Source organism: Amphiprion ocellaris, chromosome 9, assembly GCF_022539595.1.
Source record: "Amphiprion ocellaris isolate individual 3 ecotype Okinawa chromosome 9, ASM2253959v1, whole genome shotgun sequence".
Taxonomy (NCBI): Eukaryota; Metazoa; Chordata; class Actinopteri; family Pomacentridae; genus Amphiprion; species Amphiprion ocellaris.
This window is the reverse complement of record NC_072774.1, coordinates 28,118,312-28,144,228: the sequence shown is the minus strand read 5'-3', so window position 1 is coordinate 28,144,228 and position 25,917 is coordinate 28,118,312.

Below are 25,917 nucleotides of genomic sequence, written 5' to 3'. Positions count from 1 at the left end.
CAGTAGCATTCCTTCAGACTAGCTTCTTAATCCTTGTCGCTCAAGTTCTGACATTTTCTTCTACAGATCAGGGCCAAAATCAGGCTGATCAGGTTTCTGTTGGACTTGAAGCAGCCTTTCTATCTCAGGATCCTAGGTTGAAGGATTAGAGTAAAACTGAACTAAATTAGGAAAGAAAGGATAGATGACATGTCATTTAAAAAGTGAACGCTACATTTACTAGTGCAATAATTTCCCCCGCTACTGTTTCTTTCAGGGCACGAGACAGAATCATGACGAAAACATGCAGGAAATGACACACTGAGACATTAGCAGGGCCACTAAATATCAAGGTCTTGCTTTGTGTTCTGTGTTCACTGGGAGTGTCTGAGCTGAAGCAGTCTGATGATGAATTCATGGGGGGAGCTCCTTGGTTTTCTGGCAACAAACACAACAACACATGCAGGCCACACAGCTGACACTAAAGGTCTCTCCCACCACTCAGACTCCCCCATCCCTCCCTTTTCAAACCTCTCCATCCCTTCCTAGAAGCATGACCTCACACCACATTAGGCAGAGCCGGAGGTATCACCTGGGGAGTGCATTTGAGTATGTGTTTGAGAGCTGTGTCTGTGTGTGTTAGTGAAGGGGGGAAAGTAAGAGAAAAAACAACTGCTTCTACCACATTTACAGTGTTCTTTTAAACAGCGCTGGGTGGGGCACAGTAGATTTAATCCGTATTTCTCTCTTTCTCGGAATTCACATCTTCAGCTACTCGCAAAGCCACCAAAAATGTGTAATCAGAGACAAATCAGATTGCTGAAGATCAATAGTTCCTTGTTCTATTTCAAGAATTTGGTGTGTATTCTTCCTCTTTATGATTTTGAAACAACTCTGGCTGAAGATATTGGTCTCCAATACCAACAATAACAAAACCTGAAGCTGACAATGAATTCATTCTCAGTCGATCATGTGAGCTCAAATCCCACTTTTTCAGGAGAATTAAACTGCACAGCAACACAAGATGTTTCTGCATCAGCACAACTGTAATAAACTACAACCAAGAGATGCTTCATTTCTCTAGCACCTTTTAAAATTTCCTGAATATTGTGCAGAGTATGACTAACATATTACATCTGGAGAGGAGGAGGGTGTATCCATTGGATGCACCTAATTATTGTGATTTCAGCTAATAGGAAGCTAAATGAAAGGTAGGACTAAAGACTAGTGAATTGCTCTGACAGGACAGGTTGCTGTTAACAAAACCATAAAATACAGAGAGCATAACTCAACACGTTATGACTGCTGCTGGTCATCTAAACATCCTCGAGGCCGATGCGTTTGAGAGTGGCTGTGTATAGTAGAAGTCAAACAGCGATGATTTAAATTTCAGTGCTTCCCGGGGCCCACCCAAAGAGAAGAGAGAAACTAGACTTTGCGGTTTTTCTTGTCACGTCTCGCTATGTGTTCATCAGTTTCTCAGCCTTGCCTAATATTGTCTACATCTTAGCCTATCCTTTTGCTTTGTTATCCATTATTTTTTCTTTCTCGTTTCATTTAGTATATCTATAAAGCACTTCATTAGCAGCAAACATGTTTTGGATTACAAACAGGACCAGGCTGCTGTGATTGATGGTGCTTAACTGCACATAGGTATAAATGTGAATGATTGTTTGTCTGGAAATATCCAAATCCAGCTCACACCAGAAATTCTGTCTGCTCCTAACAGTTACTGGACATTCAGACTGAAAAAATGGTGTATTAAAAAAGCCAATTAATAATGAATAAATAAATAATAACATTAATAACAGCATGTTGCTTCATGTACCACTGAGTATTCGATCCTTGAGGCCAAATTGCAAGCACTTGTGGTTTAAAACACTGTGAGAAAGGACTTTACTTTGTTTTATCCTTTGTCTTTCCAAGTCTGTCAAAACTACATTGTCCAAAATGATCTGCAGGAATGTGTGCTTGTATTTATTAAACTGCAGCCCCTTGCCAGATTCCTCTTTCACTACGTTGGAGCAAAAGTTGAGCCAGCGACAATTTTTTTCCCCCATCTACTGTGGTGGCAAACCCACTGTGCCAGTTCAGTCTCACTGAGATAAATGAGGCGGCCCTGTTTATTCACAAACTGCTTTGGTCAGTCTGAACAGAACCTCATTAATGTTAAAAGTAAAGCTGAGGCTGACATGAATTCAGTCAGTAGTTTTACTGACGTCCTGCAGTGGTGGTCGTTAATGTGCTGGTGCTCAAGGCAGAATCTTCTCTTCTTTTAGAGGTTTTTCCTGTTTGCACTGGAGCTATTTTGATACTGTGGTAAACTTGGAAACATGAAGAGCTGCAAGCGTGCTTAATTTCTTTATTACAAGGTTGAATAGTAGAGATGGCTGGAAATGCAGAAAGATTCATTAAACACTCAGGCTGAAGTGTTACTGCAAAGTTCTAAAGTAAAAATGTGAAAGACATTGCCAAAACAAAATCTTTATTATGTCATACGGTTTATGTTGTAAGAGTGAAATGTAAATAATGCGTGGAGTATTTAACCTGTTCACGGGCTGCTGTTTTTTTTCACATTGTGCAGTTTTCCAAAAGCTGGGCTTTCCCTGAGGCCTTTCAGTGGGTGCTAAAGTATATTAGATTAGATGTTTAACTTTAGTCTCCTTTGTTGGAGAGCTCACCAGATAGAAATAGACCAAGAATTTTAACTCAATCACATTCAAAAGTTTGGGATCACTTAGGAATGCCCTTAAATGACTATTCTAGCTGGAAACAGCTGATTTTTAATGGAATATCTCCATAGGGGTACAGAGGAACATTTCCAGCAACCATCACTCCTGTGTTCTAATGCTACATTGTGTTAGCTAATGGTGTTGAAAGGCTCATTGATGATTAGAAAACCCTTGTGCAGTTATGTTAGCACATGAATAAAAGTGTGAGCTTTCATGGAAACATGAAACTGCCTGGGTGACCCCAAGCTTTTGAACAGTAGTGTATATACTGAACATGCATGCAACAAGGTGTCTTCCAGACTGGAACCTGGGATATCATAGCTCATGATCAACAGCATTAAGCCCTCAGAGTAGCAGGACACTCCAAAGTGTTGTTTTTATTTTATTATTCATGCCAAAACTGAAACCCTGCCACCACTACGATCTGACACTAAACCAGTCCGGATGAGTTAGTCTGGGTTCAAGTCTGCGTTTCTAAAACTGCTACCAGAGCTCCAGCATTAGACGTGACGTCTCTGCCTGCAGCTTTCAATGCTTTTATTTTCCTTTGCAGGTTCACGTCATGGCGCTGAGTGCTGTGTGTGCACATGTGCATGAAGGTGATTATGGTGTCCTGACGTCTGCTGGTGTTAGGGCTGAACTCAAGAAACCATTTAGATACCACCCCACTTAAACACACACCAACACACTTGCACACACTCACACACACGTGATTTGCAGTCAATGTGTCTGAGTGTGTTCATGGGCACCGCAGACCCTCGACAGCTGATGTTTGGACAACTTTCTGACGGTAACAGCCGCGACTAGCTGAGAAACTATGACTCAGTCTATATGTATTTCAGTTTCAGATGCATTTGCGCATATATAAATCTTGTTGGCTTTATGTGCAGGCATAAACAAAGTATATGTGACTGGGTCTGTATGTAAGAAAACAGCTTTTATGACTGAATTAAACTGCACTACCCTGCAGTACACTGCAATAAAACCAACTTTATTGTACACACGTGCATGGACATAAACACACACGACAACAAACAGTGTGAATGGAATAGTGGAATGTAAAAGAAAGCTTGGCATTTTAGGGAATACACGTGTTAGATGAAATATTCATTCCACTAGCATGTCTGTAGAGTGAATATGAAGCTACTGCTGGTAGCTGTGGTATTAAACTCAAAATAAGAGAGTAAATAAGTATATTTCCCCCAAATTCTGAACTATTCCTTTGAAAATGTAAAATATAATAAAGCCTAAAACATTTTTAGGGTTTTAGAAGAAATATTTACATTAGACTAGTAAATCACATTGAGGAAAAAATACAAAAAATGGAAAATGTTTTTTATCTAAAATGTTCCCCCAGTTGTGTAGTAATGTAGTGTACTATGCAAAATAGAAGTAGTAGTAGTAAGTCTAACTGTGGTACTTCACAGGTGCTTTTTCTGGTTTTGATGTTTCTCCTGCTGCACATGACATCAGCACCACTCCTCTTCTTGCATCCTTAACAGACAGTGAATGTCATTCAGATTTACTTCATCAGCTTTTGATTTGATAACATGTGTGGCCAATTGTGGTATTACATCATGGGAACCTGTAAAACTGTGTTTGACGCGCTGACCTTTGCATTACAATGACAGGCTACACGCCAAACACTCTGGACTACATTACCGTTGGGGGTAGAGAGAGGTGAAGGATGGACAGATGGATGGATAGGTGGGTGGTGCATATTTAAGTACGCACTAAAGAACAGACTGACCTACAACATGAGGCTGCAGTGTGGATTTGTGAAGATGTTAAATCAAAAGTGTTAAAATTCCCCGACAGTATGATGGTCGTTTTTTATTCCTAACACTCAGAATGAGTTTCAGAAGAACTAGGCTGTGTCTTCTTCACTGTGCAATCATTACCCGGTGCTGTCTAACTTGTAAACCAATTATCCCTACAAGATTGACAGCAACAACATGATCCACAGTCCATATTTGCCTCAGGACAAATTAAACTACTTGTCAACAAATGTCTGACACAAATCTTTGCTCGCATTTCAAGGAGGCAGAATATAGAGAAATAGTCTCTGCAGCTGACTGACGTTTAAGCTTCAGTTTATCCATTGATTCCACAGCACACAAACCTCCCCCAGTCCCTCAGTCTGCCTCTCTCCGTCACACACACACTCTGCAGTGTTGTGCCGGCTGTGAAAATGTTTGTATCCGCTGTGGTTTGCTGAGTGTTTAGTCTAGAATAACACCAAAGCCGGCCAGCAGTCCTAAAGCTTAAGTGTGTCACCGCCTCAAGGGTCTGCTTTGCCCCTGGACGGCCACACTGAGAAGTTGTGCACTGTAAAAAAAGAAAAGAAAAAAAAGCCACTGATGGCATGTCTTGTTCCATGTAGTATGTGCTATTTACCTGTGAAAGAAAGAAAGAAAGAAAGAAAGATTATTAAGGTTTGTTAAAAGTAACATTATGCTTTATGTAGCTTTCCAAATGCTTTCAACAAGAATTACCTCATAAAAAGGCTATATGATATTCAGAAGTCTTTTCTTTTGAACTTTAAACAACTACATACGAGTAAAACTGTATATTCATAAGAGTTCCAGGTCACCTGAACCTAGTCCCACTAACATTCACTTAGTCAAGCCCTTCTAGAAAATCCCTCACCCTGCTGGTAAATAACCAGGTGAGATCGACACCGTTCGGATGAGGGGTGAGAGAGAGCAGGGGTGATTTTCCCAAACAGATTTAGTACCTTGATCCCTACAGTCTATTGTTCAGTGGATGCTGGACTCAGGGTTTATAATGTTACTGAGCTTTTGGGAAAGTCACCTAATGCAGCCTTAGTTGGGAATGAAAGGAACTTAGTTTGCTTTATGTGTGTAAAAAAAAAAAAACGGAGAGGAAAATACAGCTGACTCATATACTTTACTCCATTCACTTCAGAGTGAGAGAGGAATAAAGGTATCAATGATATGTTCATTATTCATGTTTTAGCCAAATGTGATGTTGTACGTTGCCACCTTGGTGTGAAGGGTTTTGTAGATATTAGGTACAGGCCTGAATATTATCCAGACCAGTATAATAGCATCACTAACTAAAATTTAGTATGACAATAAAGATGGGTGACAGATTAAAGCATAGAAAGTGTATTAATAAGATGTTTGGCTGCCATGTGCCACCAGAAGAGTTTTAATGTGCCTTGGCATTGATTCTCCAAGACTCTAGAACTGTACTGTAGAGATGAACACCATTCTTTCAAATGATATTCACTCATTTGGTGTTCTGATGATGGTGGTGGATAGTGCAATCAGACGTATCATTCCAAAACTGGGAGAGGGGGAGAGGGTCAGATCTGCTGACTGTGAGGACGTCAATATGTGATTTGTATCATTTTCATGGTAATCAAACTATGACATCCACATCTGTAGAACCGTAGACGAAGAAAAGGCTTTAAGGTTTAAGAAATTCTTACCCTTTCTAGCCTCTGTACTCCACAAGTTACTATTTTTGATCATCTTTTACTGAGATCATATGATAAAACTGAATTTTTAAATCCTGCAGAAGGGACTTACAGTACACAGCAGTATATCTCCTACTCTCTCTTGCCTCACCTCCTCACCCTACCTCTCTTCTAGTACATCTGTTTTTTTCTGGCACTGTATTGAGAGCTTGTCTTTGTTCTCAGTCTGAAGTTCATTTTAGATACTGGAATTAAATAATTACATGAAAGGAAATGATTAAAAGAAAACAGCCACACATTAAAAGTATTTCAGAGGGGAATTCAGAGCTCATAGATGAGATCAGTTGAAATGATGTTGTAAGTGATGGTGGGAAGATTAAAAAGCTGTTTGATTTGTAGCAGTGTGACACTGTGAGCTTGGATTGGTCTCTAATGCTCAGCTGTGTTTAAGTCATCTGAAGAAGGAGGGAGGCGATTGACTCAGTTTCTTCTGTGTTTTCTTATAATAAAAAACATAACAAAACTGAAATAACCATGCATATGCAGAATTGCACAATTGTAAACATTATAGGAAAAACATTAAACCTTTAATCGTGTCAGCAGTGTATTTAAATGAAGCAAAGACATTATAGGAACATTCTTGAAGGGATGATCATGATGAAATCTTCTGCCTTTATGTTTCTATAGAGAACATGTTGTCCTGAGAGCAGAGCACCATTACTGGTGTTGGAGATGGGAACCTCTCATCCATTTGGACCCACTGAATGCTGAAATTTATGTGCTATACAAAAATGATTCCATGATGTTCTTAAAACTTTTTGACAGTGAAAGAACACAGAAACACTCAGGTGTATTAGAGAGCCCATGCGGCAACTAGCTTGATCTGAACCACAATACAAACAGTCTGAGAAAGTTAACCAGGTTTTGTTTTCTGAACACTTGAGCGGTCTGTTTAGGACGCTGCAGTCATATCACACTGTGAACTCACTGACACTGAGATCATATTGAACTTATTTAGCTCCTGTTTTACTTTATCCATTTCCAAATTGTGTCTTTTAATGCGCATTTGGAATTGCCACCTTATTCCTGATTGGTTCACACAGTCTACTAATAATTATTAAAAGCTTGAAATCCACGTCCATGTTTGTGACTTGGACATCCATAAGTTTCTAGAACTGCAGTTTGAAGGCTCCAGCTTTCACCATCTCCACAGTGCCTGACTCTTTCCTGGCTAATTCAAAGAAGTGCGAAGGGATGCAGCCTGAGTTGAGTTTAAGTGGATCTGTGATCATTCATCCATCACTCAAAGTCTCAAAGTATATTTTGTACTAGGCTTTACATATTTATTTCTGCTGTAAAGTTTTACCTTATAAAATGGGGGTCTTTGGGGATTGACCTGCTTTTGCAGTCAGCCTCTAGTGTCCATTTGAGGAACAGCAGGAACAAGTTTTTTTTTAAAAATCAATTTAGAAACCAAAATGTATTCTAAACTTTTGACTCCTCAAAGTAGATACCCAGATATAACAGCTGCACACTCATGGTATTCTTTCCATGATGGAAATCAAATATTCTTCAGGAAGGTCTTCCCAACTCTGTTGCAGAAGTTCCCAGAAATGTGTGGTTCTTGTGGTTCTTGCTTTGCTTTCACTCTTCTGTCCAGTTCAGCCCAAACCAGCTTGATGGGGTTTAAGTCTGGAGACTGTGCTGCCACTCCATGTTTTCAAGCTTACCATCTTGTTCTTTTTTCCTAAGGTAGTTCTGATGTTCTGGGTCATTAGCTGCTGTAGGATGAACCTCTGACCAACTAGAACATACCAGAGGGTACTGCATGATGCTGCAGAATGCTGTGGTAGATGTTTAGGTTCAGGGTTCCTCTCACTCTGTACAAGAACTGACCCTGGATCCAGCAGTACAGCCCCAGACCATCACGCTTCCTCCTTCATGTTGGACACTTGATGTTCCACACTGAGGAACCATCCTTTCTCCTACTGGACGGCTACAAACATCCTGCTGATGAACCAGAGATTTTAAATTCTGATCCATCAGTCCATAATACCTTCTTCCAGTCTTCAGTACTCCATTGGTGGTGTTTCATGGCCCAGGAAAGCCTCTTTTTCTTATTCTGATGTCTTTCTTGCTGCAGCTCCACCTGTCAAACCTGCAGATCCAAGTCTTCTCTTCACAGTTGAAACTGAGACTTCTTACTACGACCACTACTAAGCTGTGCTTGAAGCTGTTGTCCTGTGAGCCGCCTATCACCAAGCTGTTGACTCTCAGAAACTTGTCTTCTGATTCTGTTGTGGCTTTGAGTCTCCCAGACCTCTTCCTCTCATAGTTTCCTCCAGTTTCTAAGTGCCTTTTGATGGTGAAGAAAACTGGACTCACTGACACCTTGACGTTCTTCACAATTTCTCTGTAGGAAAGACCTACATTTACGATGGTCTGTCTCTCTTCTATTGTTAATTGCCTTTTTCTCACCATTTTATAGCAGCACACTACTTTCTGCAGCGCAATACTGTCCAAATAATGCTCTGGAGGGTATGGTGCCACAGGGTGTTCCAGCACTACTTTCATGCAGACAGAGGGGGTTGGAAGTAATCAAGAAAAGTTGGGACACCTGTAGGATTTGGTAGCACCAACTTTTAAGGCTTGATCAACCTCCATTGGTGCAGAACGGGTTTAAGTTGTTAACCCATTTCTTGTTCCCTGAAAAAGGCCTTTTTGTATAATTCTGAAATGTACATTATTTTTTAGTTTTGGGTAACCTTACCTTTTTTTTTAACCTCTGGCTGTTCACCACTTACCTTTGTACCATTTCAAGCCATTCATTGGACTTGAACTACTTGAATTTCAGTACAAAAATTAAAAAAAATAAATAAAAATTTAAAAAGTGGAAAAATTGGGGTGTCCTGAAACTTTTGACCAGTAGTGTAAAAACACAATTAACCATTCTGACTTGTTAAAATGACCATAATACCAGCTAGCTGATCCCACTAAATAATGACAGGTGTTTGTCAGACTACAGTCATCTAATCTTCTTCAAAATCTGAAAGTGGTCAGATATTTGTTAAAATGCAGATAATCACAAGCAGCACCTACACAATGCTAGACAACAACACTTCTGGTGTAGACAGGAAATTAAAAGACAAAATAGCAATGTTAGAGTCTTTCTTTGTTTCGGAAATGTCCAAAATCACTATAGCATTTTTTTCCATTAAAACTTGTTGCCAATCTCTCCAAAAGTCCCACATTTCCCAAAATTTCAGAGAAAATAGTAAGAATTGTTCGAAATGCAAACTTCGGCCTTGGCATTTTTCTAACTTCCTTTTTTTTTCCACACATGCAATTGCAAAGACAGCATTCGAGTCAGACTTTCTGTGGTGGTAGGGGATGTGAGCGGAGCAGGTCCTCAGAGGAGCCATAGAAGAGACTAGACACACACATCTTCCCTGACAATTCCAGTCCCAGTGGCTTTGATGCAGCAAGATTATCTTTCAAACCTTGAAATGAGTCCAGCAAAAAGCCTGAATTGTACTGAACATGCCTTTTTTCCCCTTTCTTAGCTGCAGTCAGCAGAAACTCAGTTGTCTGCTTATCTTGTAAACTGTAGAAAACTTTCTTTAAATGAGAAAAGAATACAATGAGAATTTGTGAAACATTAGTTAAATGCATCAAGACATTCTCAGGTTGTTACAAGTACAAGGAGTTGCTCTCTAGTATTGTTGCCGCAATATTCTACCTGCTGTGCATTAAAAAAGTCTGTTAAAACTGTTTAAAACTATTAAAAGACAGTATGAAAAGATGACAATAATCAATGTGTCTTTTCTGGAAACACAGAGAAACATATGGACACATTATTCTGTGGATTTACCTAATTCAAACTTAACAGGCTACTTATTGTTACCCACTGTTTCTTTAAAAAATGTGATTTTCTCATGCTTTATTTGAAATTTAGTTTAAACAACTAAACAAATCAGCAAACAAGCTAAGTTGGTTTTACAGCAGCTGTCACTATATGAAAGCGATCGCTTGCCCTGCTTAGAGATGAGTTCACACACAGTTTGTTTCTCACAGTTTAGCAGGTTAACAACAGCTTTACTGCGCAAATGAAAACAGCAGAAATGTTGATAACGTTAAACAATAAAATGTTCTAAACAAACATTTATTAGTTTTATAATGTTAAAATAATAACGATTCACAGTCAGTGCTCACGTGGCCATCTTCCATCATAGCAATAAATGCTGCTACTTCATTTGGCACCAACTCAGCAGCAACTCACAAACACCGGGCCCTAGAAGAAGCGTGCTGCCCTAGAAATGCGGTCCGATTGGTGTGTTCCTGAAAGTGCAGCATCCAGCTCTGTAGACAAACTTACTGGGGCCAAGTGAAAGTGCAATACTCCTTGAATAAACCTTTTGAATTTTAAGTATATTCTGAGTGAAACCATCCTTTAAAACTGGAAGTTGTGCATTTAAACTGTAGATCGTGTACTTTAGTGATTATCTATTGCGGTAGGTGGCGCTGTCTATGAAAAATGCTCTAAACGTTCGGTCCTAGAAGACGCATGCAATAGAAGTGCGGTCCTCTCGGTGCAGCCCTGACAGTGCGGATTCCAACTCTGCAGACACACCCTGCTCATACAATCACAAAATGATCAGAGCTACTTACTCAATCTACAGGATCCCTCAGATTCATCACTGATAGGACTGATTATGTAGAGTACAAGAGGAAAGAAAAAGTTAGTGCCACTGGTGTTTCATTGTGAAGTCCTAGGGATCACTGTCTAGTAGCCTGTGTTATAAAGCAAAGAGAAAAAAAAATCAAGGTCCAGAATTCTAATCAAAAGAAACATCAATACTTTAAACCAACAGGCTTCAGACATTTGAGAAATTCGAGATGTAGAATTGGTTTTGGAACATTTTACTGACTACAAAAACAGGTCAAGAAACTGATCCTGTTTTGTTCTAAAGCATGGACAGATGGATAGAGACACTAACTTGTGCAGATCATGTTTGCTTTCTATACACTACATGTTGAAACAGCGCCACCGACCTATTGACGTTGTGATGTGGCTGAAAGTGGTACTGCAGGACGTCTGTCGCCTTGACAACTGGCTCTTAAGGCTCTGATCAGAGGTGATATTAAATCCTAACATTACAGCATTGTACACAGCAGGACATCCTGTTACCCACAGTTCCAAGGGGCAGCTTCAACTGAGTCAAGTCAGTTGTCTAAAATGTAGTGTAAAGCTAAGAAAAAGATGAAAAGTGGATTTCAGAAGTCACTATCCCATGGCCAGTTTGTCTGATGTTATAATGTCCAGTGAAAAAATGTTGACACCGTCAGTGAGACGGATCACATCTATAAATACAGCTCAAGTTCCAGTGTGTTTTTTAGGTAGTAAGTCAGGCTTTGTCCTATGTTGCAATGTGTTCACCTTGTGATCCTCAGTTGGCTCTCATGACTTGTCTGTTTCCTCAAAACAGACAAGCCAGAGAGTGACTGAGATCAGAGCACATCTCAGCAGCATAGAGATACGGATTCATGACCCTGTTTGACCAGTCGCTGTTTACTGACATGGCCTTCACATGTATGGAAGCAAATCATTTCAAATCACAATCACTGAGTTTCTTCCATAGACATCAAACCCACGTTTCAACATTTTCACATCATGCACATAAAGTTTCTTGCACTCTTTATGTTTCCAAAATTATTCAGTGTCTAACTGGTGTTCCTCCACTTTGTTCAACAATACTTCAAATTAATTCAATCAATATTTTGATTTGGACCATACAAGTAGTCATGTTTCAGGAGCTTTCAGGATTTTTATTAATTTTACCTACTCATGATTTAGGACACAACAATGGAGCACTTGCAAAAGGAAGGTTAGTGCAGTCTGGTTGGCATTATTACTGCATCAGGTCATGGTAGCTCAAGCTGGTACAAAGAAACAAAGCAAGGTCAAGTGTTTACATCTTTAAAAGAAAGAAAAAAGACAGTGATTTCACAATTTTCTAGAGAGCTGTACTGTTGGCTGAACATATTAGTCTGTAAGGTGCCAAAGATCATGCAATGGTAGTTACTCTGACAGTTTTTTATTAAAGAGGTAAACTCTCCAAATGGTTGTACAGCATCAAAAAGAGGTCAACAGGAGGAACCACATTCATAATGGAAAAAAATAATTCAGTTCTGCTGACTTATTAAAATGTCTGTTTGTTACTCCGCCAACGATTGGCGTTGGTTTGTCTGTCCGTCTGTTTGTCTGTCAGATTTGATTAAAACACAGACTATATTTATTGCATGTGAATACACTACAGGAAACTCAGGGGTGGAGGGTAATTTCTAAATCATGAGGTCCCCTGGTAATACTAGTTCCATGTAAATACAACTATTTGAGCCAATGTTAATCTAATATTTTGTTAGTGCAGCTTGACGTTCTTTCTCACATTTACTGTATTTTAGATTTACTGGTCAGACATTATAAGGCTTTGAGTCGACAGGGTTTATAGTCTCGATATAATGAAATTATGTGAAATCAGAGAGCTGCCGTTGTTCATTTCTTAAAAGTGCATACTTATAACAGACATAATTCAAAGGTTTAAATTCAGCTAACAGCTGCTGCGCCTCCTTGAATGCTCTTGTTCATGTCTCTTTCATTATCGCCTATTAAGGAGAAATGTAACAGAGGATATTTTATTTTAACAAGGATATAGCTTCAACCCTTGGACTTGGATGAGCTCGGTGTTTTATGATAGATGTAAATTTCCTCAGCAGGATCCTGTTCTGATCATTTTAGTAGCCTTGCGGTGTTCACATGTAAGCGCTGACTAGAACACACACTGCTTTCTCTTTCCTTTTCTCTCTGTTTCTGGCTTCTTTTCATTTTGCACACTCTGACTTTCCTTTTCTGTGTGCGTGTGCATTGGGGTGTGTAACAATTTATACTCTCGTTTTTAGTGTGGAGACAGAAGAAAACGTTCTGTCCTTCTGGGAGGAGATGGGTTCTAGAAAAAAGCTTTATTCTGATGTCACACACATGCTGGTGGAGTTACAGCTGACGAGCATTTGAAGCCTTGAAGAAATACAGGAACATTTGCATGCCAGCACACGCACACTCGCACACAGACACACACAAAGGTTGGCGTGCCTGCGCAGTCCTTCAGGAACCAGGAAGTCCCCTTTTTGTTCATGAAACATCTGGAGCACATCCCTGAGTCCCAGGTTCCCCTGGCAACACTAAATCAACAGCCAGCCCACTGCCTGCCCTGAGATACAACATGCTGTAAGACATACTCATCTGGTTATCTGCAGGTCAGCTTTTATGAGGGGGATAAGGTACAATTTAAATGGATTGACAAATTCTATATCTAATTTACACTTATTTAAACTGAACATTGCAAATTAAGGTGGTCACGCTCTTCTAAAGAATAAATATAGTCTTACATTTTTTTTTTTTTCTAGTTTGGGAGTTTCCGTGCATTCGAGCCAAGGAAGTAATTATAAGTGACTTTGTTGTGTTTGCAGTCAAATGATTTCCAAACACCCTTTTAAGGGAAAGAATATGAGTTTCTACGAGTCTCTTGTGTGCAGTGGCAGGGCAAATGAGGCATGTCTGACCTTGGGAACATGGAAGCGCTGAGTCTGAGGTCATTTCCCTGCAGTCTGACCCCAACCATCCCCTCTTAACCTCCCTGTGAGGAAGGCTTATCTCTTCTTCTTGCTCTTGACTCCCCTCAGAGTGACAGTCAAATAGTTATTTTTTCCAGTTGTTTTAATTACATGTGTATACTTGTTTGGACATTTGAAAAGCTTAAAAGGATGTGTTTTTACAAATTATCATCTGAAATGGCAGTAATGTTTAGTCCCTCATCCTCTCAGGATTTTGTTCCTGACTCAGTTCCTTTCATCCTCTCCAAAGGGGCATCAGAATGACATGAAACACACCGCAGAGACATCAGAGGCGGAGGACGATTGTGACGCTTTGTTTGAAATCAAACCACTGACCACAGATGAAGCTGCTCTCAAATCCAAGCTCTCATCAGTGTAATCTTATTGTTTCATCTGACCTCATCTAAAGGATCTTCACTTCTCTGGGTATTAAAACTAAGAGTCCTGTCATTGAGAATAAATACGAGGTGTATCCCTGTGCGAGTGTTTGCATGTAAGCTTTTAAACATGCTTTATGGAAGCTACTGTATATCATCTCTGTTGACTTTTAACTCCCTCAACGTATCAAGCTTATTTTTATAAGCATTATTTATACTGGAGACGGAGCCACTATCCTGTGTCCTGCCATATATGATGTATGCGATGGCTTGAATTGCTCTGACAAAGCCAAACTCTTCAGTTCTTGTGACATTTAGTTACCTACTGGCTTCATCTGAGCGAATGACATTAAACAAGTGCCAGTATAAACCACTTGGTTGATTTATTACTAATAGTTAAAGGTTAAGTGTGTGTATGTGTGTGTTTGTGTGAAAGTGTGAGATGTTGGGAGGACTTTAACAGATTCGGCTGTGGCATAGTTACAGCAGTTACAGCACGCCTTCCCCTTGAAATTAGAGGCCAAATCAGCTGGTTATATTCTCACAAAGCTTTTCTTGGCAGGCAAATGCAAGTTAACAGCCACTCATCATCACTAGACACGTTCACTGTCATTTCTTTGTAAAACCGCACACACCAAAAAAATTCCAGTAACACAAGAGCAGCCATGGTTGAAGCGCTGTTTCCAAATCTGACACATAAATTATGAAATATCTCTTCCTGTTTTTCTTTGAGGACATTTGAAAATTCGTCCTTTGTGCTATAAGTGTGTGGGAAGTTATTTTTTATGATGGGTTTCTGCTTAAATTATGATTTATAGGGAAAGTTCCGCATTTTACAAAATACCAATGCCTTATTTGCTTTCATACCAACAATTAGGTGCAGATCCTATTGTGTATATGAAGATGAATGAACTCTATATAATGTCACCCACAGGTTTCCTGAACAGCAGTTTGAAGCTCAGTGTGGTGACCCCAGCCATCGCTGAGCCTGATTCGTCCTAGCTCCTCAATAATCCAGAGAGATAGAGCGTGAGTGGAGCCGGCCATGCAAACATCTCTGGACCATGGACTGTCCTTGGTGACACCCAGGTTTGAGCCTTAAATAAATTTTAACTAATGAATTATATAAAGATTCACCCCATACAGTTGTCCTAAATGGAGAAATTATCTAGAGACCAAAATCCTTTTCGTACCAGACTGCAAACATTTTCATTTCTGTTGTAATATTGGACATTTTAACATTAGGATCTGCAGGGATTAACTCACTTCTGGAGCCAGCCTCAAGTGGTCGTTCAAGGAACCGCAGTTTTGGGCACTTTTGCGTTGTCCAACAAAATTCTACATCTTTCCTTAGCACAAACAATGACAACAAGTAAAACCAACTAGTAGCGGTGAAATCTGCCTCCCAGCACCTCTAAATGTTACCTGACACGTATCTCATTTATTTCAAATATGTAAAAACCAAAGTGTAAAAACTTTCATTCATTTTTCATGGGGGTTATGTACTGGGCAAAGTTTAGACTTGGACAAGTACCTTTCTGAAGTCTCTCCCTCTCTAAAATCTGCTGCAAAACAATCAGTTTTTACACCTGGGGTTTCCCAAGCACTAAAAAACCAAGTTGTAATGTGTTCATTTTATCATTATATTTAGAGGTACTAGCTGTGTCTGCTTTTTTCCACTCTTTACACTCAGCTTGGGGTTAGCTATCGGTCGTAATATTTATTGTGCATGCATTCAATTAAACTCAGTTTTAATTATATAACAACAATTCACAACATACATATTCTCAAGGCACTTTATATAGTGAGGTGAGGAGGACCTTACAATATTATATTATTGAGATAAACCAAATTGAAACACCATCAAACCCCTAACTATAAGCTTTACCAGAAAGGAAAGTACTAAGCCTAACCTTAAAACTGATGGGATGTCAACCTAAGGAGCAGTGTCAGTCTCATACTATCTACCTATTAGCTAAAAAGTGAATACATGTGTTTCCTAAAATAACAGAATTCCCTCAAAATGTTATTATCTGACAGTTTCTTAAATAAAATCCATCTGTTTTTGAAGAAATTGGATAAAGCTAGACAGAAGCTTGACAGACTTATGATGCTTGTACCAAAGCGCTACTTACTGTTTCATCTGTGGTGCAAAGCATTCTGGGGAGTCTGAATAGGCACTTGGTAAAGCTTCTGCTCCCTGAGAGAAAAGGTCCGTAGCTCTCTGATCTGCTACACATGTTGCATAATCTGTACAAATACCACAATCCAGATAATTCATTTTGGATTTAAGATTGCTGTGGGTACATATCGCCTGAGGCTGAGGCTCTTGCTCCTGTGACAGTCAAGTCAAGTCACGTCCTTCGAAGCTCCCTGCTTTGAAGTCTAGAGCCGCATCTGTAGCTGGTAAATGGCCAGAGTCTGCTCAGAGTGAATTCATTTCTCTTTTGGATGATCTTTGTGACCATTGTTTGAGTGACTATTAAAACTGGCTGTTAACCCAAACAGAAAACCGACCACATTTGGTTTTCTGGTATGTGAGCTTCAGAGAAAAGGCTGAAAGATCTCAGAGGGGTTCGAGGAGCGTTATGCCTGTTTGTATGAGGATGGGATTTTTATCATTGTGGGTTTGCATCCATGTGGGTTTGGAATGTCATGAAAATAGAAAGATATGATTACAGTAAATAGATATAATTGGAGCCAATTCATGATAATTCTTAATCATAAGACCCCATTAGATTACGCAGAAGCTGAGAACATTCTTCCCTCTTGTAGTTTTATAGCGTTTGCACTCATCCGTTTGTATTGCATCTTACTAATAAGGCACGACTGGGTTTGGCTCATTATTTTACCCCTGACCTTCTGACCCCTTCAGTTTCAGCTCTCGCCTTGTAAACCTTAGCTGCTAATTGAGCTCACCTGTCTTTTATTTAGGATTATTTATGGCTCCTTGTCTCTATTTTGTGTTTTAAAGTTTAGGTTTTGCTGTGCTTGCTTTATAATGCATACGTGCTTTTGTGTTTTGAAGTTTTAAAGGAGTACTCCACCAAAAAAAAAACAACTTTTAAACTCATGTTTACCTTTTTTTTGTACATGTTAGCTTAAAGAATGTATAGGACCTACATTGATCTATTAACTCAGTTTTTTTGCATGTAATATTTATCCAAATAGCATTGCTAGATTGTTATTTTGATTGTTTGCAAGTCAAGTTCTTCTAATCTGACATAATCATTTTAAGAAGATCAGAACTGGTTTCACTACTGAAAGCAGTGAAACAGAAATATGTGCATTTCAATAGCTGTGACATCCATCCATCCATCCATTATCTATACACCGCTTAATCCTCACTAGGGTCGCGGGGGGGGGGGCTGGAGCCTATCCCAGCTGACTCGGGCGAAGGCAGGGGACACCCTAGACAGGTCACCAGTCTGTCGCAGGGCTACATATGTAGACAAACAATCACTCTCACATTCACACCTACGGGCAATTTAGAGTAATCAATTAACCTCAGCATATTTTTTGGACTGTGGGAGGAAGCCGGAGTACCCGGAGAAAACCCACGCATGCACAGGGAGAACATGCAAACTCCATGCAGAAAGATCCCGGGAAAGCCGGGACGCGAACCAGGGATCTTCTCGCTGCAAGGCGAAAGTGCTAACCACTACGCCACTGTGCAGCCCTAGCTGTGACATATTATTCATATTTTCTGAGTAACTCATGATGTCAAATAACAACTTCAAAAGTAAAGAACACAATGAAAAACTCAAGTGAATTCCATTAGAATGTGTATTGAGTTTTCCTTGATCCGGCTCAGTTTCTCTTTCATTCTAGATCAGAGTCCTCAGAGACTTAATGGGTTTTTGTGGACCAGAGAAGCCAGACTTGTGGTGGTGCTCCCTGACTTGCATAAAACAAAGCTGAATCTGTCCCTCTGCATTCTGTGACTGTCTGTTGTCAAGATGTGCACCCTTCATCTCGAAGCTTTCCCATGACTCTGCAGTGTTTGCTGCGAAAAACAATTGTTTCAGTGTTTATCCTGGTGGGGATTTTGGTGTTCAAACACATGAAGCCACCTCACCCCCAGCACTCATTATCATCTTTGACAGCATTGAAGAAAATGCTGCATCGCTTAATGGCTTTATTGTGGATTTTTGGCCGATCATGACCATTATCTTCATTTGTGGAGGAAAAAATGAGTCAAATGCCTCCAGCATTGGGATATAATAAATAAAAGCTTTTTTCCCTTACAGCATTCATACATTCCTACTCACAGTTGAAGCTGCTTCCTACATCTGCTCTCCTAGCCTCTGTTCAGCAATATACTTTGCATAGGTTTAGCTGGAGGGTTTCTTTAATGTCCACAAAGTCCCCAAACTGTCGTCATCTTCATCACCATATCCAGAATCTGAAGTGGTCATCAGACACACATAAGGAGACCCTCCCTTACAAGAGTCAGTGGTCCTTTAATCAGCTTCCACTGGGGAGAGGTCAAATTCACTCTGTTTTATTAAATTAGAACGTGTGCAATGTGCACTGTGGGACTGAGCCAGAGGAAGAAACAGAGGAGGAGAAGACGAGACATAGAAAATAGATCCAGAGATAGAAAAAGAAAGAAGACTCATGGGTACTGTTAAAACTGAGGAGACTGGATATATTCTGCAACTTCATTATCACACACATCCAGAGAGCAAAGCATGTTCACAACTCAACTCCTTGCGATGCCACCTTCGGCCTTACAGCTCACTCTGGGCCCAATTTAGAGCAAGACAATGTGCCAGCTGAGACTCTAGTTACAGTACAAACAGAGATCTGTGTTCTCCTGCAAGATGCAATGATTAATGAATGAATTCACCATAAAATCATGGTTCAGACACACTTTTTAGTCCGCCAAAGAAAAGCGGAGTTATGTGACAATCGCCGTCTGTCTGTCTGTTTGCAACATTACTCAACAACGGATTTGGATGAAATTTTCAGAGAAGGTCAAAAATGTCACAAGGACCAAGTGACAAGATTTTGGCAACGATGTGGTTTATAGTCTGGATCCATGGATTTGTTAAAGATTTCTGTATCATTGTGAGATGGTGGCATGGCGTCACTGTAACTATGACAACAAGTGAACACTACATCAGCTGCCTGCTGACAATCACATGATTGCGACTCTACTACAAATTGACTGCCGCGAACTTATCAGGACTCATCCATTGGAAATGATACAAGGAACAATTGATTAAACTGACAATTTCACATGTGATTTAAATGTTGTAAAATGACACACATAAATGCTGTAAAATGCGAAATGTGCCAAAAGTTGTGTGCTATTTATACACAATCCTATAAAGTAATGATTTACATTATTCTGACTTGCATTTGGTCCCCAAAAAAGAATCAGGTCCACACAATGTGACATGTTTATATCCACACAACACGAGCAGTATAAATGCACATGCAGACACACAACTGTACTGTATACTTCCAGCTGGAAGCTCCTCTCCAGGCATTAAGGAATTACCAAGAGATCCCAACCACAGCTGAAGATTTCTCTTTCTCTCTTTTAGTTCCTGGCATATTGAGTGAATGCACACATTCACACAGAAACACGTGTGCATTTCCATACACAAATGACCATAATGTGCTTCAGGCTGGGCTTCAGGGGTGTGAGGGTGACACATTTATAACCACATCTGGGGACGGTTCCGTCAGCATTTCTTCACTTTTCTCCTCGTAGTGTTAGACAGTAATGTAAATGTTTGCTACTGTAGAATTAATAGCTTGAACTATATCTCTACAGTGTTCAGTCACATTTTATTTATTCGCTGAATTGTGTACATTTGAGTGTCTCTGCAGCAATTCAATTTGTGAGTCACTTCTTATCAGAACTTGAAGAGCGAAGACTTACAACAGAGCATGCTTTATATCACAGGATTGTGTGTGAAAAATCAAGAGTTTTCTCAACCCTGGGTGGCCTGTTATTTAGCCGGAGGGCAACAGACATCTGGACTCTACCACCGTGACTCATTAAAGCTCCACTCAGCAATTCCTGTTACCAAAGACAAATAGACAAATAATAGATAATAAACCTCAATATTTAATTTCAGTACATTTATAAAGACCCCTGTTCCAAACAGCCAGCATCAGACTTGTACAAAAAGCTTTTTTATTGTCATCCATGACTGTTTTAATTCTCTCTGTGGCATAAGAACACATGGGAGTTTTTAAAACAATTAGCCCCGCTGAATGAGGCTCATTATGTAGTTACAGGGTTCACAAGAGAGGAAAAGGAAGGGAAAGGTGGAGCAAGATGGAGAAGCTGGTAGGACAAGGAAGCTGTAGGAGTCTATGTTGAAAGACATGAGTGAGAAGAAAGAGCCAGAGCAGAAAGGGGAAAAAAATGGAAGTCCCATTTTTTTCTCATTCAAATTAGAGGAGAAGCTTTGAGATCTGAGGATGGAGGTGGAGATTCTGCTGAAGTTATCTGAGTTAAAGTTGCCTTAAACCCCAAATTTGGTGAGAAACCCCATGGGACAGGGGTGTATGGGATGCATCAAATTGAGAAAAACACTCCACCCTGACATGTGGCTTTGCCAAGAGCCCAAGACCCTGGGGCCAGTTATCGACCGCTGATCTCAAATCCGCTGAGGAAATCGTGTTTATAAAGAGGCTAAACAGATGACTAGGACAAGGACTTGGACAACTGAAAAGTATGAACAAATGTTTATCGGGGGAAAAAAGGAAAAACAGGAAAATAGGAAGCAGTCTTTGAAGCAGTGATGTGGTCCCATCACCTCCTGGAAAACCAAGACTCTGAAGAATAAATGTAGTTGCACAAGGCCTGATGCAGCATCATCTCTCTATTGTCACAGTCCTGTTAGGAAGCGCCTGCAGTAGATTTTATCCATTCATTCATTTTGTGAATTTCTTTAATGGAATGGTCATGTCTTTAAATCACTGAAACTTTAATACCATTACTTAAAACATGTGTAGTAATAAATTAACTAAACTGACTGCCTCAGAAGTAACCTACTGACATAATGTAGCTGCTGTAGCCAAGACTGCGGTCAGAGTGCCCTCCAATTTTGCAGCCTTTTGTTTAACTAAACCTCTGTTGCAGAAAACAAAGAGTGGCTGGTGCATCTTTTTCCATGCCTCACCTTTAATCTGACTCGAGTGAGAAGTCTTTCTAGTGTTTCTAGCCTAAAATTTTCCATCCCATGGATTTACTGTATAATTTACAGCTATTCCTTGGCTCATATTGAAAGTGGTATTTAGACTGCATGTACTTCCAACATTACACTTAACACAATGCAAACCCAGCGCTGAGAATGTACTTACAAATTCACCTATTTATGTTCAATTTATATCAACATTCCATATTGGAGCTTGTGTTTCACAATTTTATTTTGGCACATTTGCATTATACACCACTATTACTGGCAATCTATGAGTAAATACAGCCCTATGGAGGACGGAGGTGGATGCCAGCAATCAGAAGCTGGTGCAGTTCTCCTACTGAAACAACGCGCATATGATATTCATCAAATAAACATCGAGTCATACATTTACATTAGAGGATTCAGAGGTCTCTCACTTTCGCTGATGCATATAGGGCAGATTCTCAGTGGAGGTATGGGAGGGTCTTGCAACAAGTGTATTTCACATCACAAATATTCAGGCTGACAGCCAAAACTATGCAACTTGTTCCATGGGTGGATGTATTACTGCCAATATTCCATCTATCACGTGTTACAGTGTCTATGTGTGTCTACTATGGGCATAACGTGTTTGACGTGACTTGTCACAGATAATTAACTGTATTGTAACTATAATTTTCTATATAGCGAGCTTCATCAGTCTGTTTAGGTGAGGGCATTCTGTCCTGCAGACATATGTCACTATTGCATTATTCTTCTCACGGCTTTAATTAGACAAGCCATGATAGTGATGGAGACAGCCATGGTATGTAAATATTTGACTAACTAGAAGACTGGACAGCACACCAAGTGATATAATGCATAATGATACACTAAAAAACAAAAGACTAAACTAATAACAACCTTATCAAAGTAAAAACTGTTTAATTTTTGATTTCCTAAACACTGAAAATTCTGTCCATGTGTGATAGATCCAGCTGCTGTCTGATGCTGCAGGTACTTAAAAAACAGAGCAAAGACTTCTACAAACAGCTGAAAGTAACAAACTTTAGCTGTAGTTTACATTTTATTAAAACCTGGATTACATTCATTATTGGTGTGTCTTAGTCATGTGATCTGACTTTTCTTTGCAAAAAAAGGCTGTATTTTTGTGGGAGAAAAGTGTTTTGTGCTTTTGGCTGCAGATTATGTCCTCTACACTCCATCTGACGTTTTTGGACCAATATTGATGCTGAAATGTGGAAAAAGCCATCTCCAAATCATTTCACATAACTCTAGATATGACGCTTGTATGCACCTGTGGATTTACGTGACTGTATGCACTTCAGATGTGTGCCATGTTGAAAGTGATACAGAAATGGTACGTGCTCACAAGATTGCCCCCAAGGCTGTTAAGCTCTGGTCATAGTGTGTGGTCAATTTGCTGTTTTGCTTATGTCCTGTTTGAAGTATGATGTAAATAACCTTTATTCAAGTTTAAGTGCTTTTGTAAGGAGAGGAGGAAAGAATGAGAGGTGGCATGGTGGGTAGTGGCTAGCACTGCTGCTTCACAGGAACATTCCCAGTTTTAACCCGTTGACTGGCTCAGGCCTTTCAATGGGGAGCTGTAGGTTCTCACTGTGGCTGCATGGATCTTCTCTGGCTGCTCTGGCTTCCTCCCACAGTCCAAAGACATGCATGATAGGTTGATTTGCGATTTTAGTTCGTCTATAGGTGTAAGCCTGCACATTGCCTTTCTTTTTGTGTTTGTTGTGCAATAGACTTTTTAGACTTCGGTGTCTAATAACAGTTGTGACCATGTACAGGTCAAATTGGGTATAGCTGATGGATGAATGGAGTAAAGGGCAACAAAGGTCAAAGGAACAGAGTCACTTATTACAACTACAAAGGGGTCCTCAGTTTACAACGTCCTCAACCTATGGCATTCCGTCGTTATGTCAGAAGTGGTTACGTGGAACTAGTCGATAAGTGGAGTGGACGAATATGTCTTCACACGGCACTATCAGATGGCTATAAGACGTTGATATTGTAATGCACCTAACGGCTTTGTTTACATTTTTGCCGGAGTACTGACTTGCGGCAAAAATCGACTTTTGTTGCGCTGTGGGAGCGGAACTCTGACATAAGTCGAGGACCCCCTGTACATGATATGCAATGACACTGAAAAGGCATTGTTGCTCAACTATAATAAGCTGAATCTGTGCAGCAACACATTTTGGAATGCATCATAAATTGATCTGATTTTTAATGCTTTGCAAAAAGTATGTATGAAATACAAATGCCTCAATTCCAAGTCTCAGATGCAGAACTACAAGTTTCCAAAGCTCGTGGTCCAACTCATAAAAAAGCATTAGACATAGTATCACTGCTGGGGAATCTATGAAACTAACTGAACTTTATGTCATCCAAGTTGTGCAAAGATTATTACCCCATGGTGCAATCTGTCGTTCAGTTTAAAGCAGGTAGGGTTAGACTAGGTTTGGGTAGGAGTAGGGTAGGGGGTCAATGTAGGCAGTAGAGCTGCAAAGCTCAAAGAAAAGTAGCAACCAGCTGACAGGAACAAGCAAGCTAAGACTTAGTCAGCTGCTGGAGACAGTTTGCCAATAGGGAGCCATCAGCTAGCTAGCAGCGACGCTAAGCAGTGCTGTAATGCATTTGGCAGAGTCCGAGCAGTGATGGCGTTGACTGCTGACGCACTGAGAGAAAAGTCTGGCTGCTTCTGCTGCAGCACTGCTCTGCTCACATGTGCTATTCTCCTCTGGATGGATGAGAAAAAACCTGCTTCAATGAGAGACAAAACATAAGAGAAACAGAAACAGAGAAACCACTACTGGGAGAGATTGTAAAAACACTGGTAATATTTTTATTTTTTTTAAGTCACGTGGCATGGGAGTAATGGATGGGTAAAACCAGGGGTCTGAGAACTATTCAGATCCTTTCCTTAAGTAAGACTACCAAGACACTGTTCACTGTTACATACATACAACATACATACGATTCTGCTGCAAAATGTTCAAGTAATACATTGTGATTGAAATAGATAATGTCTTAAAACAGTGGAATACTGAACTTTTATTTAGAAAATGGCGCATAAGCAGAAGTGAAAATGGAGTTTCTTAGGGACTATATTCACAAGCATATTAATACATATTTGGTGCACTAGTGAGCATTTCCAGCAGGAGAATGGTGTTGGTGGAAGTGACTTCAAATAAACTTCAGTGTGTGATTATGGTCATGAAAAATACATGCCATTTAGTGTATAATTGCTGCTTATTATTTAGTTTTTAATAGCTTTTGGACAGTGGTGGCACAAAGGGGAAAAAATATCAGGTTTTAAATGCACAGACAAAACTTGTTAGTGTGATCAATTCACAGTTGGTTTTGGTTTTTGTCATAGAATGATGTCATGCAATGCTTTTGATAGGAAAATGCAACAGAAACGTAATGAATACTTGGTGATATCAATGGAAAAAACTTGTTTGGACCCCTGACTACATCCAAAAACAACAACGACATGTTTATCTTGCAAAGTTTCCATCACAGGTGCCAGCAAGGAAAGCCAGCAGAGGAAGTCTGACAGTAAATGAATAAACATGTTCAAACAAACATAGTGACAGAAACAATTCTTTCTCATAGGATAATTCATATCACCATCAGCAATTTAACGTCAGATTCAACAATGATTTAGAGACATTAACACGCCCTTGGATTGTCCCAACTGTCCACCCTTTGAGAAACAACATGTGATTCAACACAAACACATGTATATATCAGCTCACTGGCCAAATGGCTTCAGCAGGTCAACTCCAGTCTGCCAAATCACAAGTGAATCACGTTACATGTGTTCACACATGTTGGGCAGCATTTTTGTTGATGTCCATAAAATGTTGAATCCATTTTCCCTCTTCTTTTGTTTTGGTTGTGCAATATTATACTTTTGGAAGCACATAAACAAATCAAGCTTCCTCTTAAGGGCTCAAGATCCAAATCTGTGCTTGGACTGGCCATTTGGGAACTTTGGCAAAATGTAGAGGGACTGACTCACCTTTGGTCTGCACACTTCTGATTTCATAATGGTAGCACATTGTTTTGTAACCCGGTTGCAGACTGTGACCATTTTTTCAAAGTGTTTGAGTTCAAATTTCACGTGGTCACATTTGTGCGGGTGCATGAGGACCGTCAAGCTGTGTTCTCTACTATGTTAGTCACTGTGGTTGACCATAGTACTTTTTTTTTCTTCACTGGCTCAGTTTGTCTCTTGCTGCCTGACACATGAAACAATCTATTTAGCAGTTCCACATGAAGCAGTGTGTAGCTGATCACCTTAATACACTAAATGAGGAGGTAGTAGAGGAGGCTGGTGGGGAGATTCTGACTCAGACATACCTGATAATGAGACCACAGGTGCAGGAGTGAGAAAGAAAAAAGTACTGCATTCAGTCACAATTACTAATGCAGCTGTGGTCTGCAAAATTCAGTCATAACAATAAGACTTTTAGCTTTCCACAATTGAATGCACATGATCGACTGTGATTCTGACATTAAAAATGCCCTGTTCATAGAAAGCA